General features: G+C 33.5%; 1 protein-coding gene across 20 annotated transcripts in view; it reads right to left on the reverse strand.

The window, feature by feature from the left end:
- The window catches only part of ZBTB20 (zinc finger and BTB domain containing 20), an 822,970-nt gene that overhangs the window by 722,849 nt on the left and 85,724 nt on the right, over nucleotides 1-14,397 (reverse strand). For 4 of the 20 annotated variants that reach the window (XM_064374631.1, XM_064374632.1, XM_064374633.1 and 1 more), the window contains one exon: nucleotides 1,024-1,114. The exons of the other annotated variants lie outside the window; for them this stretch is intronic. The gene's annotated coding sequence lies outside the window, so the exon portion shown is untranslated. The remainder of the gene's footprint in view (nucleotides 1-1,023; nucleotides 1,115-14,397) is intronic. 20 annotated transcript variants of the gene reach the window in all.

The raw sequence follows: 14,397 nt of genomic DNA on the forward strand, positions 1-14,397 counted from the left end.
AGGTGTAGCTACATAACAATAACAAGTTAGTATCTAATGAGAGCCTCCAGGAGTTGGAGTCATTCTATTGTAGCATACTTTGAGCTTATCTACTCCAGAATATAGGTACTTGTATAAATTCTCTGTTGATAATATAAATAATCTGCATACTCTAATTACTTAAACATAAATTTCAAAATTATTATAGTATAAAAAAGTTAACACTGTCTCATCATCCTTCTGTCTTCTCCAACACCTCTGGTGGATGAGCTTCTATTGCAATCGTTATTGCAATTACTGACTGCAATTTTTGTCATTGCATTTATTAATATGAGTAAGTTTAAATCCATTAACTTCCTATTTATTTTCGGTCTCATGTGGTTTTTTTTCTCTTTTTCTGCCTCCTTTTGAATTAGTTGAGTAATCAATGTTCCATTTTACTCCATTTTGGCCTTATTAGTTATGTATCATTATTCTGTAGTAATTATTATAGGGTTTTCAATATGTAACATTAACTTATCAATGCTGCCATGAAATAATAATATACCACTTCATATATAATATCAGACCATTTCAACAATGCATTTCAATTTCCAAGCTCCAATTATTTATGTAATTTATGTCAAACATCTTACTACTCTATAACATACAATGTATTGTTTTTTGTTTTTCGTGTTTTTTGCTGCAAAGAGTTGATTATCTTTTAAATAAATTTTTTTTAAAACTGTTTTATATTTACTCATATATTTACCATTTCTGGTATTCTTCTTTACTTTTTGTTATTATAAATTTCCATCTTATTTGGAATCACTTTCCTTCTTCCTGAAGAACCTCCATTAACACATCTTGCAGTGCATGTCTGTGGGTGATAATTTCTCTTTCAAATTTTATGTCTCAAAAAGTCTTTATTTTATAGAATTCTTGGTTGACTCTCTTTTTCTTTCAGCATTTTAAAGATGTCTGTATTAGTCCGTTCTCACGCTGCTAATAAAGACATACCCAAGATTGGGTAATTTAAAAAGGAAAGAAGTTTAATTGACTCACAGTTCAGCACAGCTGGGGTAGCCTCAGGAAACTTATAATCATGACAGAAGAGGAGGCAAACACATCCTTCACTTGGCAGCAGCAAGAAGTGCTGAGCAAAAGAGGGAAAAGCCCCTTATAAAACCATAAGATCTTGTGAGAATTCACTCATTATCATGAGAACAGCATGAAGGTAACCACTCCTGTGATTAAATTACCTCCCACCGGGTCCTTCCCACCACATGGAGATTATGGAAACTACAATTCATGATGAGATTTGGATGGGGACATAGCCAAACCATATCAATGTAATTCTAAGTCTTCTAGTATATATTGTTTCTGACAAGAAGTCTTTGATATTTGTGTCTTCCTACTATATATGATGCCTCCACTTCCTGTCTCTTTTTGAGATTTTTCTTGTTATCAATTGTTTTCAACAATTTCAGTATCATGTGTCTTGTTGTCATTTCCTTCATTTTTCTCCTCTTATAGTTGAAATCTCTAGATCTTTGTAAATATAGTTTTAGTCAAATTTGAAATATTTTCAGCGGCCGGTCATGGTGGGTCATGCCTATAAGCCCAGCACTTTCAGAGGCTGAGGCGGACAGATCACTTAAGGTCAGGAATTCCAGACCAGTGTGGCCAACATGGCAAACCCCACTAAAAATACAAAAACTAGCTGAACGTGGTGGGGGCAGCCTGTAGTCCCAGCTACTCAGGAGGCTATGGCAGGAGAATCGCCTGAACCCAGGAGGCAGAGGCTGTAGTGAGCCAAGATTGTGCCACTGCACTCCATCCTGGGCAACAGAGCAAGACTCCATCTCTCTCTCTCTCTCCATATATATATATATATATATATATATATATATATATTTATATATTTATTTATAAACATACATAATTATATATAAATATATATTTATTAATTATATATTTATATATTCATAAATATATTTTATATAATTATATGTATTATATATAGATTATATAATTTAACATATAATTATATATTATATATTTCATATATTATATATTATACATATAAATGTATATATTATATACAAATATACATATATTATATATTATATATAATTATATGATATATATATTTTATATATATATATGTGTGTGTGTATGTGTGTATATATATATATTTCCTTTTAACCTTTAATTGTCCAAGTAATTTTTCTGCTTTCCTTCCCCACCTCCTTTTTGGGACTAACATACATGTTAAACCGCTTGATAGTGTCCCATAAATCTCTGAGGTTCTATTTGTGTGTCTGTTTCCATCTTTTTTCTCAGATTGTGAGTGTGCTTCAGATTGGATAGTTTCTATTGCTATGTCTTCATATTCACTAATCCTTTTTCTGTAGTATCTAATTTACTGTTATACCAATGTAGTAATTTTTTTCATTTCAAATATATTTTCCATCCCAAAAAGTTCTATTTAGTTACCTTTTATGTCACTCATTTCTCTCCTCATCATAGTCAAGTTTTCCTTTAAATCCTTGATCATATTTATAATAGCTGTTACAAAATATTTTTCTTCTAATTCCATCATCTCTGACATTTCTGAATCTTTTTTCATGGGTAATTTTTTTCCTGGTTACATGTCACATTTTCCAGCTTTAATTTTAGTTTGATGTCATTCATCATAAACATTTTGTTGTTGAGTGCTAAATTTTGTTGAATTCCCCGAAAAAGTATTAGACATTTTTCTGGCAGGCTGGTTAATAGCTTGCAGATCAATTTGGTTCTTTTGAGTCTTATCCTTAAGCTCTGTTAGGGCAGGCTTTTTAGGCCCTTCTGAAAAGGCGTTATCCTTTCTGGGGTCTCATTTCCCTGGCTATTAACATGGTCTCTCCATGTTGGCTGAAAAAAACTCAAACACTTCCAACCCTCAAAAGCTCTGGGAGAGCTTCACCTTTCAGCTCTCTGGTTGTTCTTTGCCAGCCTTCTAGAGGTTTACCCAAAGTATGCACAGTTTAATATTCAGTATTCAATAGGCTCAAGACAATCCCTTTACAGATTTCTGAAGCTCCTTGTCTGCATATCTCCTTTCCTCCAGTATTCTACCTGCAAATCCCTCTGCCTCATCTCCCTGAATTTGAATTTCTATCTCCTAATCTCTGTGTGATCACTGTGCTCTGTTTAGGTTTCCCTTCTGTATATTATGATCAGGAAAGTATATCCAAGCATAACATTTTTTCTATGCAACAGAAGAAGATATTACTTTTAAATGTATACCACTCTCTATTATGTCATGTAAATTTCAGGGTTTATTTTCAAGAACCATGTCTTTTATGTGGTATCTGGTTATGTTGTTAATATTTTGTAATAAAATACAGGAATTATATTTATTCAGTGTTTCATCTTTGAATAATCTGAAAATTGTATACGAATTCCTTCTCACCCAAACCACTGATATATAAAATACTATTGAAGATAACAAGATCAAACAAGGTCACTTACCATCCTCCTTTGGGCATACCTATATTCAAGTCATGCTGAACTGTGTATCGCTACTCAAACAACCACCTTTAACACCCATTTTCTTGATTCTATTTTTAAGAGAATGAAATCTAGGGCAAACTGTCTAAGTTCAAATCCTGACCCAACTAGTTTATAAGGCAAGTTATTCTTAAATACTTAAATACTTCATATTATCATGTCTATGTATAAATAATAATATAGAATCTATCTCTAAAGGATTGTCATGAAGAACAAAAGAAACAATATATAGTCAATGAATGTGAGGTAATGTTATCACTTGCAAACCTCTTCCCCATTTCTTTATATGCAAACCCTATCCATAATTCAATTTCAGTTAAAATGCCACCTCTACAGGAAGGCTTTCCCCATGATCCATGCAAGAAGATGCTTTCTTAAGATACTCATCACAGGGCATTTATGTGATTTATATTTTTTCTTTTTAACTTCTATACTAAGCAATTAAGTTCTTGAAAGGAGCTTCCATGTTTTACTCTCTTTTTTCAAAAAGATAACTCACAATGGATAGTAAATTGCTTTGTATTTAGTAGGCTACTCACAAATATTTGCCTCAGAAAACAAAATTAAACATGACTACATGGGTGAGGTTTTTCAAATAACTTATGAATCTTTCTGAATCTACTGCCATAATTTTGTCAAATCCCTGTTTACACCAATATACGTATGTTTGCAAAATTTTCTAGGTGAATAACCTAGTTAACTTTATCAAAAAAGGAGAAATGAGATTAGTATCACATGACTTGCTCTTGGTAAAACAATGATGTAGCTCTTAGCAAACACCTTACTTTCTACATACTCACAAATAATATATTCAATATTTCAGAATTTTGCAGGAGATATAGTTAACTCTGTAGGTTAGAGAATTCAACTTTAACATTTTATATATTTGCATGTATCCATTATTTTATATCTTCAAATTCTCCAAATGTGATTATTTCTGGAAGTTATGATGATCAATGAAAAAAGTACAGAATTTGGAGCAAAAGTCTATAGGTTTGGATTCCAGTTGCTCTGATGGACAGCAGTGTGGCTTGAAAAAAATATATTTACTTTCAGTTAATATATTATAACTGATGTTATAATATATTATATATATTATAGATGTTATAATATATTAATTATATTAATATATTATAACAATTAATAATTATTAATTAATAACAATTAAGATTTATTTTGTAATTGTAGCTTATAAAGGTTTTCATTGATAGTGTATGGGAGGGAGAATTTTAAGTTTCAATGCCGACACTTTGAAGAGTTGCATTTTTATATATATATAATATATATAAATTAATATAATATATTATAGATGTTATAATATAACATCTATAAATGGAGATAATAACATTTTCTTGGAGTATTGTGTTTAGTAAATGGGAATAAGTGAAAAGGTATGACCCACTGCCTATTGCTTAAAACTTTTTAGTTACTTCATTTTGGTTTCCTCACCTGTAAAATGCAAATAGTCATCCCTGTTTACTTTTCAAGATTGCCATAAGGATTCAGTGAATATATGCATTGTGATGCTTCGAAAAACACAAATTATATAAATAAGCAATTTTTCCAAAAAAAAATTATGGTCATTATCATTCTTGAATAAAAGTTATCAAACTTTGATTTTAAATTTGTCAAAATAGTCTTCTATTAACCAATTTATTGATTTCCATTCATTTCTTCTAATTTGAAGATTACTATTGGTGGCAACGAAAAATATAGGCAAAATATTCGTTCATCATCTCTGCCTTCTCTGTATCACCTCTGAACATTATGTCATATTCTGTAAAGTAATGGCTCTATCTATTCAGTATAAGGTGACTTTTCAAATCTCTTCCAAAAGTTTATGATTCTAAAATAGTAAATTAGAGTGTTCTTGTAAACACACAAAAGAAAGCAAATAAAAAAATCAGAACAGATGTTCACAAACAGCTAAAACTATTTAGTACAGGTATCCTTAAAAACAATAAAATATGAACAGTAAAAGTCAATTATTTATTTTATGATGGAAATATTTCAGTGTGATTATATCTGAGTATATCTTGAATTTCTTTTCTTCAGGCTACAAGAATTGGTCCTTTTTACCAACTACTACAAATTATGCACCCTAAACATTATGCACCTTATGCTATAAAATGACAGTATAAAAATATATTTAATCTACATTAATTGAACATGAAGCACATTCTGATACTCAGCTTAGACTAACCATAGTACAGAATTTGTCATTAAATGTTCAGTTCACACACATACACTCAAAACTGATCCAGCAACTCCTATTATGCCAGTTACCAGCATTGCCAGCCCCTTTGCCCTTCACTGCCTGGAGAACGTCCATCAGAAACAGGGAAGCAGAGCAAACTGCCACAATGCACCATTGATGTTTGAGCAAGGCTGCCCAAGCAGCTGCAACAACAGGGCAACTCTTCAAAGTGTCGGCATTGAAACTTACAATTCTCCCTCCCATACACTATCAATGAAAACCTTTATAAGCTACAATTACAAAATAAATCTTTGAGACAAATCATGTTCTTTCTACGTTTCTTCTCTCCTCCTTCTCCTCTCAATACCAAATGTCCTTGGTTAAAAGAAAAATTCAAGGAGAAATTTCCTCTCTTTCTATCTTGGTCTCTGCATCTGCCTCTCTTATGTTCTAAAAATTCTCTCAAGGAGGTTTAAGGATGTCTGCTAAACACTTTTGTTTACAAGACAACTTCTGGGTTTTTTTGTTTGTTTGTTGTTGGGTTTTTATTGTTGGAATGTTTTTATTTTAAAAATTCAAAAGGCACTTGATATTTTGAGCACATTCATACTAGATTTTTGGCAAAGCATGTTTTTGATTATTAAAAGACAATCTAAATTCTGAAATGCATGCACCAAATCACATAACCTCCATATTTTTGTAAACCACAACAAAAGTGCCTCATATTAGCTACAGATGAATAGCTAATGAGTCAGCAAACAGTTAAAAACATTCTGTGAGAATAGATGCACTAGCCATTAAAAGTTTTTGAGAGAAAAATATATTAAGTATTTAAAAACTACTTAGAATGAAGATAAGCTATTCTTTGTTTAACAAAACAACTATGTTTAACTTGTCTCATGATAATATCTACCAAACCAAATGAAAGTTTATCTGTCTTCTTCTATTTCTCCTTAGCCATTAATAGTTAATGCCTTTTAAAATTTTGTAACATATATTTAAGGTCTCAGAATTGCAGCAACAACTTTTAGATAATTCATCATTGTTTTTACCATTCAAACAGCATCTGAAAACCCCTTCAAATACAGTCAAGATATAAATCTGATTACTGCAGATAACAAAAATGTATACACTTCATCATGAGTTATTCATGATGGACCTGAAAAATCAAAGTTATTCATATTGGACCTGAAAAATCAAAGTCCAAAATACTTGATATCTTAGTTCAGGCTGCAATAATAACAAATCATCATAGATTGGGTTAAACAACAGAATTTAACAACAAAAATGTATTTCTCACAGTTCTGAAGGCTGAGAAGGCTGAGATTAGAATGCCAGTATGACCAGGTTCTTGTGAATGCCCTTGTCCTGGTTTGTGTATAGTACACTAGTTTTCTTATTGTGTCCTCACACGATGGAGAGCCAAGAGACAGAGTATAAGCAAGCTTCTATAAGGGCACTATTCCTGTCTTGAGGGTACCACTTTCATGGCCTAATTACTTCCCAAAGGCCCCATGTACAAATGCCATCACATTCAAGATTAGGTTTTCAATATATAAATTTTGAGGTGACACAAACATTCAGCTCATAGCATTTAGATTTCTAGTCTGTTAGAATTTTAGTTATAATTTGTCAAAGCAACACATGCACATATTTATATGTGTGTGTGTGTGTGTGTATATGTATAAAGTTTACCAGTTAAATAGTACCACGAAGTTAATACAAAATACAGCATCCTGTATCCAAAACTTTGACCCTCTGCCAAAACTCATTCTAGTGTTTGCCTCATTTCTAAATAATACGCTTACATTGTTATTTTCATTTATAAATTTTAGACATAATATATTAATTTCCTATCATGAAAGAAGTTCCTTGATACTACCTCATTTCCCTTTCTTCCATCCTTCCAGCATTCAGTGAAGTAGTATTTTTTTTTTTTTTTTTTTTGAGGCGGAGTTTCGCTCTTGATACCCAGGCTGGAGTGCAATGGCGCGATCTCGGCTCACCGCAACCTCCACCTCCTGGGTTCAGGCAATTCTCCTGCCTCAGCCTCCTGAGTAGCTGGGATTACAGGCACGCGCCACCGTGCCCAGCTAATTTTTTGTATTAGTAGAGACGGGGTTTCACCATGTTGACCAGGATGGTCTCGATCTCTTGACCTCGTGATCCACCCGCCTCGGCCTCCCAAAGTGCTGGGATTACAGGCTTGAGCCACCGCGCCCGGCCTAAGTAGTATTTTTTAATACATTTGGTACCTTGAGTAGTAACAATATTTCCTTCCTATAGTTAATATTGTCACTTTGCCCTCCCCCCCCGGCATTCTCAAGGTTTGCAACAGAATTGTAAAATCTCTCTAAATACAATATTTCACACTCTTAAAATGAAGAATCCTATTCTAATTCTTTCACCTGAAGACATCCCTTTCTGGAGTTCTCCATCTTGTAGCTCAAGTAAAGACTGCATATTTTTAAGATCAATGCACAGCAGTTATCCAGGAACTTTCCTTCACCTTTCTCATCTCATTTTCATCACTTGTTTCCTGAACCCTCCATCTTGGTCTTTTCTCCTCAGTTTTTCCTCATTTGGATGTAGCATATCCTTGAAATAACTCCTGAGAAAGCAAGTGTGAGGGGTACATTTGGAAAACCATGTGTCTAAAAATAAAAATGTTTTTTCTACCCTTATACCTAATTGGTAGTTTGACTGGGTATAGAATTTGAAGTTAAAAGTAATTTTCTCTCATAATTTTTTCTTTTCTGAGACAGTTTCGCTCTGTTTCCCAGGTTGGAGTGCAATGGTGCAATCTCAGCTCACTGCAACCTCCGCCTCCCAAGTTCAAGTCAGTCTCCTGCCTCAGCTTCCCAAGTAGCTAGGATTACAAGCATGAGCCATCATGCCTGGCCTTCTCTCTGAATTTTAAAGCCACATCCTCTAGCTTTGAATGTTGTCATTAAGAAATCAGATACGATTGCGGTTCTTGACCCAATTGTATGGGACCCATATTTTCTTTCTGGAACTTTCTATTATCATTTATTTATTACTGCTATTCTTAAATTTTCCAATTATATATCTTGGTGTGGATTTGCTTTCACAGTTTCTATGGGCACCCAGAAGACCCTTCCAAACTGGAACCTCACGTCCTTGAGAGCTGAAAAATTTTACCATATACTTTTATAACACTTTCCTCCCTATCATTTTCTTTGCTCTCCCCTGTCTTCTGAACTTCCCATTAATCAGATTTTTAACTTGTTGGATCATTTGCCTGATTTTATATTTTCTCTCCTATTTTCCATTTATTTGACTTTTTTGCTCTATTTTCAGGAAAATTTCAATCATATAAAAGCTATTATTTCAGCTATTATAAGAGTGCTTATTCTCTCATTATTTCTTCTTTTTAAATACTCTTGTCATGTTTCATAGAAGCAGTATCTTCTGCTGTCTCTCTGGGTATATTAATTATAATTTATTTTTACTTCAGCTATTGTTTTCCACAGGACAGACTGCCTCTAATTCTTAAACAGGATCTGGAGCATGAACTGTCTTGTTTCTCACACAACACTCTCCAGTCATATATATTCAGCTTTTCCAGCTCTGCCAATTCCTCTTTACATCTCCCAAAGATGTATGTTTTTAATATATTGCTTCCTCTTCCTTATGCCTGTGGATTTATAAAGTTTTGGTCTTTTGCTTAAATTTTTAGTCCCTTATTAGGAAGGAACAAGGAAAAACATGTGTTCAATCTCCAAGCTTAACTGAAAGTCTGTTGTTACATTTCCCAAAGATGTTAATCCTATAGCTATAATCATGCTATTCACAGGGTCATAAAATCATAGGGCTCTTACTATAAAAGGTTATCAGAGATCATCTTATTCAACCCTCTTATTTTAGAAGTGAGAAAATGGAAACCCAAAGAGGTTAAGTGGTTCATGCAAGATTGTTTAAATAGCAATCCATACATTCGGTATTTGACTCACTTTCATTACCATAGTGCCTCCTCACATAGATACCCCCTTAAAATAGCGACTCACCAAAGACTGCCAGACACATCCTAAGGTTAACACATTTGAATGAGGCAGTCTAGCTATCGGATATGAAATGGAGGAAAGCTGTCATTAAAGAAAATCTGGGAAACAATGACTCCAAGAATAAACATTTGACTCTGGACATCCTATTCTCTACTAGTAGAAATTCCCTAATCAGTATTCTCCCATGAAACTCACTCCCCTTATTCACCTTCAGCATGCCACACTTAACCTAACTTTTACTGTTTCAGGTCACAGAATCACATCATGTTTTCTCAAAGAAAGGTAAATCTGTGTTTGAAATTCAAATAAATCTTTTATATCTTTCCTAAGTTTCTACCCTCACTTCCTCCTTGACCTCTGACTGGCCACCAACCTCCTACCCCTAAAATAGTCCTTTTTTTTTCTGCAAATGGCACCATCCAGGTACTCAAGAAAAATATCTTGAGAGTCATCCTAAATTTCTCCTTTTCTTTAACAACATCCAACTTCCACCCCTCCACTGAGGCAGTACTCAAATCTTATCAATTCTACTTCCTAACAATCTCTTGAATCCATTCCTCTTATGTTCCTCATAGCTTCACAGTCACTGTTTCAGTTCATGCCCTCACCTCTCACTATACTTTACCCTGTTTTCCATGAATTGTCTTCTAACAGTGTCACAGACTCTGGTGGTCTCCTTTCTTTTTTTTTTTTTTTTTTGAGATGGAGTTTCGCTCTTGTTACTCAGGCTGGAGTGCAATGGCGCAATCTCGGCTCACTGCAACCTCTGCCTCCAGGGTTCAGGCAATTCTCCTGCCTCAGCCTCCTGAGTAGCTGGGATTACAGGCACGCGCCACCATGCCCAGCTAATTTTTTGTATTTTTAAGTAGAGACGGGGTTTCACCATGTTGACCAGGATGGTCTCAATCTCTTGACCTCGTGATCCACCCGCCTCGGCCTCCCAAAGTGCTGGGATTATAAGCGTCAGCCACCAGGCCTGGTCTCCTTTCTTTATACCCCTTCTTTCACACTCAATTGCTGAAGAGCTTTTTCTCAATAGAACTAAGAAGTCATTCCCTCACTTAAAACCCTTTAGAGGATCCCACCTCATTTCTAGCTTCTTAGTATGGCATACATAAGGCACTTCATGATAGGCACCTGTTTATCCCTCCATCTTCATCTCCTGTGGCTCATCACCTTGTGTATTATGGAACTAGAAATTAGATAATCAAAAGTCTCCTCTTGGGTTTCTATTCACACTGGATTTTCAACACCAAATGCCAACTGTTCCTTCTTCTGTCTTCTCCCAAATCAAAAAGTCCAACAAAACTTTTCACAGAGTGAAAAGATTAAAAACCAGTTAAAACCATATAAAATTATTAAAGTGCTTTTACCATATTTTTATATTTATATTTACAGTATTTTATCTTTATCTTTTAGGAATTATATGTTTAAATATACTGGTAGTACATTAAATTCAGCATAAGGAACACTGAAGATGTAAATTAAATATGGGACCATAACAATAATAGACTTTTATGATGTGAAATAATTAAGGAATTAACACATTATTATAGTAAGAACCAAATCTAAGAATGTAGCATACCATACCACTAGACTACACACTTTAAGTAGACAGGGCTGTGTCTAAATCATCTTTATGTCCCCTACTATGCCAAATACTATCCCCAACATAATAGGTGCACAGTGAATTAGTAAATGATTAAATTAAATTATAAAAAATATCACATCCACAAACCAAGGAAGCAATTATTTGTCTACTACCTGATAAGACCAATAAATTCAATGATATTTATTATTATATTTATTACCTATTTAAATAAATATTATTATATTTATTACCTATTTAAATAAAATAATATTTATTACCTATTTAAAAATTTTTATATATATATACACATTGTTCAGCAGATCTTTATATGGAACATCAATCTAATCTTTTGTTGGACATACATTGAATCATTCAATGAATAACACAGTGAAAATTTTCAACATAACAGAAAGACATATTCTATTTGAAAAATGAGTAAAAAAGATGATTCTATTGTTAGTATTCTTATCTTCAGATTGTCTTCCATAGCACGTCCCTCTGATACAGATAAATAAAAACTTTCTTACCTAGAACTCTGATCAAGTTACTGCCTTTTATACTACTATAATGATATTCAAACTGCCTCCTAAGTAAAATAGAACAGAAACATTGTACATGCACATGCACTTGAATTGTGTACTACTTCTACCATATCAACTTCATTTTCTATGATATGCTTGCCATTATTATGCACTACAGCTAACTTGCTTGCCTGATGCAATTTTATTGTTGCAGCAAAGCACCGGTGGTGGTGGATTAATCCATCACCTCAAGTTTAGCAATACATCCTGAGCCAGTTATAGATATGCATTAATCCACAACTTAAAATGTAAAATATCAAGGAGTTGGGCCAATTCAGGAATAGGAGTTAAGAACAGAGTACTTCAAACATATCCAAACTGAAACTGGTTCTTTTCTCTGCCTAGAAAGGTACTTAACAATGGGTTCTGAATATCATGTTGACTGACAGCTATGCCATATAAAGAAGGAAACACTCTCAAATCTTACCTCCTTAAAAATACCATGTTTAACAAAAGAGTATGATGTATGGATCCCTACTGGATAGAAGTGTGAATATCTAACCCATTATATAAATAGTATGTATTGTATAGTATATAAAGGCTGTGATTTTATGGGATGCTACCTATTTTTTATGTTTTACTGTTGTGTTCATGTAAAGTAATTGTATGGGAATGGTGTATCTAAAGAAACAAAATGAGTGAAATTTAAATCAACAAACTAAGGAATAAACAGTACAGGTTAAAAAGAAGGATACATGTTAACAAAATAATGACATGCTGCAGAATAAAGAAAAAAATATGAAGAAGATACATCTGAGAGCAAAAGGCTGAGGACAGTTCAAATTGGTAGACTATGTAAAGACTGAAATAAAAGCATAAGAAAGACAGAGCAGAGAAGAAACGTGAATAATATTCATAGATAGTAATGAACTGAGGGAATTCCAATGCCATGATAAGTCATGATACAGAACAATGATATTTCTTTTATCCAATAGCTTCATGACAGGTAAAGCTATACTGTAATCTGAAGAACAAACAGACCTAAATTCCATTATAGGCCTGGTAAGTGACCAGTAGTGATACTTATAATATTTAAGAAAGCAAATGGACACTTAACTTTAGATTATACTGTTTAATTTTTTTTTCAACTTTGGAAAATGTTTCAAACTCCATTTTGCTATCTACTTGCTTTATTTTTTAAAATTAGAGAAATACCCTGTAAATCACTGTAGACAGCATTGCATTGCTTGTTTGAAAAAAAAAAAAAAAGGTTGATAGTGCATTCATTCTTATGCCACAAGCACTGAATCAACCATTATAACATTCAAACCAAGAATGATATTATCAGCAGTATTGATGCTATCTCCTACTCTGAAGCTTGAGTCTCTTTTCTTGAAGAGTACATTCTTAGGGAAGAAATCAGGATATGAAATTATACAAAATTGTGTGTGCAAGCATTCAGAAAGAAAGCAGGTAAAAGCTAATTCTCCTCCAAAAAAGGCAGTTTCTAAATGTGGATTCATTAATGAAAACGTAACCTAGCAGTCAGCAGAAGCATTTAGGAATGGAAGGCATACAGTACAATGCCAAGCATTAGAATCAGTGTTCTACTACCATACAACTGTTCTAGTTTAACTAACAATCTTTCTTTTGTTTCTTTTTGTTTTGTTTCCTCTCCGTTTTCAATTGGGAGAGAACTGTGTGAAGCTGATTGCTCATTTAAATCAGAAACACGTTGGCTATATCTAGGTTCAGTATGGGCGGGTACTGTTTAAGCATTCCACACACCTCCACCAATATGCCACAGACTCTCCATATCCCAGGCTTTCTGATAGGATTCAGCTGAGATTACATATAGCACTTTTACTTGTGCCACACATATGATCTCAGGTCTCAGTATGTACTGACATAGGTAGTTACAGTCAAACTTACTCTTCTCATAAATCCTGAAAAAGAAATGGTAGGGTGGAGGCAGAAAATGGACAGAATTTCTCTGCTCACCTAAACAGAACTAGTATGCATTGCTGCTAAAATAGTCTAATAGCTAGTAGCAAAGATCCATAATATTATATTTGTAATATAAGTATACATAAGCCATACAACAGACAATCTCAGTTTGTCACTGATAATGATGATGTCTAAATTGTTTTAGTACGTTACTTGTGCCAGGCATTGTTCTAGGTATTATACATCTCATTTAATCCTCATATACAAAAAAAGAAAATATTCCTGTTGGGTAAAGTTATTTTCATCTTCATTTTATACAAAATGACACTGAGATACAGAAAGAAACTGGTTAAACTGATTTCAACATATTTAGCTTATTTAAAGTTAAAACATGAAATTACTTGGGTTGGTTTTAATGCCCATCAGTGATTGACTAGATCAAGAAAATGTGGCACATATACACCGTGGAATGCTACACAGCCATAAAAAAGGATGAGTTCATGTTCTTTGCAGGGACACGGATGAAGCTGGAAACCATCATTCTCAGCAAACTGACACAAGAAAAGAAAACCAAACACCTCATGTCCTCACTCATAAGTGGGT

Source organism: Aotus nancymaae, unplaced genomic scaffold (assembly GCF_030222135.1).
Source record: "Aotus nancymaae isolate 86718 unplaced genomic scaffold, 86718_ANA_hifiasm-v0.15.2.pri h1tg000011l, whole genome shotgun sequence".
NCBI classification, from domain to species: domain Eukaryota; kingdom Metazoa; phylum Chordata; class Mammalia; order Primates; family Aotidae; genus Aotus; species Aotus nancymaae.